Below are 810 nucleotides of genomic sequence, written 5' to 3'. Positions count from 1 at the left end.
CTGGTGGAGGCGGGGGGCTGGGCCCAGCCCACAGGGGGCAGCGATGGGGAGTGGAAGTGGGGACCTGGCCTCCGCCCAGCCCCCAGCACAGACAACACCCGCCCTGAGGTGGGGATGCAGCTGAGCATGCCGAGGGGCCTGTAGGATGCTCGTGGTCAGAGGTACTGGGGGTCCGCCCCTGCCCACCGCTGCCAGAGTGAGGGGACACCTGGCTTCTCTGGAGCCCAAAAGCACCAGCTCTGGGCCAGCAGCCACCACCAGCTCCCAAGAATGCACAGGCACCCACACCCAGGACCGCGAGCATGCGGACACACACGAGCACATGCACACTCTCACACACAGGGCCACTGGCCTCCACCCCACGCCCCTGAGTCCAAGCAGAACTCATGCAAGTTGTTTGAAGGTTTGGACGGCTCTTCCGCAAAAACCCCCCGCAGCCCAGAAGGACCCTCAGAGTCACGGCCGCTCCAGTCAGTTTGCAGCCAGAGCTGATGCCCTGCTGCAATCCTGAGCCCTCCTCCCCACACGCACGTACGCACGATGTGCATGTGTCTACACACACACAGGCACATGCAGATGTGTGTGCACACTCACACAGGCCCTACACACGCACCCACACCTCGCACACATGCACGCAGGCACACAGGTCGTCACAGCTCGGGATGCCTCAGAAATGGCTCCACCAGGGGCCGCGTTTGGCCCAGTGTCCTGTGTGCAGAGGCCAGGACTGGGGGACCCGGGGTCCTCTCCCAGCCGTCGGGTCCACCGCCCCGACAGCCTGCCGCACGCCACCAACTCAAACCACACCAG

This window comes from Heterocephalus glaber, unplaced genomic scaffold, assembly GCF_053883595.1.
Source record: "Heterocephalus glaber isolate CG9 unplaced genomic scaffold, H.glaber_assembly_v1.0 deba00001428, whole genome shotgun sequence".
Taxonomy (NCBI): Eukaryota; Metazoa; Chordata; class Mammalia; order Rodentia; family Bathyergidae; genus Heterocephalus; species Heterocephalus glaber.
Note: the sequence above shows the minus strand (reverse complement) of the source record.